We start from the raw sequence: 1,019 nt of genomic DNA on the forward strand, positions 1-1,019 counted from the left end.
CTTTTATGGATTTGATGAATAGGGTATGTAAGGAATATCTTGATAAATTTGTTATTGTATTTATCGATGATATTCTTATATACTCAAAAACCGAAGAAGAACATGCGGAACATCTTCGTTTGATACTGGAAATATTGAAGAAAGAAAAGTTGTATGCCAAATTGTCCAAGTGTGAGTTCTGGTTAAGAGAAGTTCAATTTTTTGGGTCATGTTATCTCAGAAGCCGGGGTACAAGTAGATCCAGTAAAAATAGAAGCAGTTGAAAACTGGGAAGCTCCAAAGACTCCATCTGAAGTTCGTAGCTTTTTGGGTGTGGCAGGTTACTACCGAAAGTTTATTCAAGACTTGTCTAAGATAGCCGTACCATTAACTAAATTGACTCGGAAGAATGTTAAGTTTCATTGGGAAAAAGAACAACAAGAAGCTTTCCAACTATTAAGAGATCACCTCTGTAGTGCGCCGGTATTAACTCTACCAGATGGATCCGAAGACTTTGTGGTATACAGCGATGCTTCAAAGTTAGGATTAGGATGTGTTCTGATGCAAAAAGGAAAAGTGATTTCTTAGGCATCAAGACAATTGAAAGATCATGAGAAGCAGTATCTAACTCATGATATGGAGTTAGCTGCGGTAGTATTCGCTCTAAAAATCTGGAGGGATTATCTTTTGGGAACAAAGTGTCAAATTTACACATATCACAAGAGTTTAGAGCATTTATTCAGCCAGAAAGATTTAAATATGCAAAAGCGTCGGTGGATTGAACTTGTTAATGATTATGACTGTGAAATCCTTTACCACCCAGGAAAAGCCAATGTGGTAGCTGACGCTTTGAGTAGAAAAGAAAAGAGCGGAACTATTAAAAYRGTGRCMAWGAGMATAADTTTAGTCCCTGATATTCATAAAGAAGTTCTGAGATGTCAGAAGGAAGCTATGAAAGAAGATCTTATCAAATCAGAAAGGTTGGGTAAAATGATTTCAATCTTGGAACCAAATGACAAAGGAATTATGTGTTTTCAAGG

The sequence above is a fragment of the Cynara cardunculus genome (assembly GCF_001531365.2).
Source record: "Cynara cardunculus var. scolymus isolate 2C chromosome LG 10, CcrdV1, whole genome shotgun sequence".
Classification (NCBI taxonomy): Eukaryota; Viridiplantae; Streptophyta; class Magnoliopsida; order Asterales; family Asteraceae; genus Cynara; species Cynara cardunculus.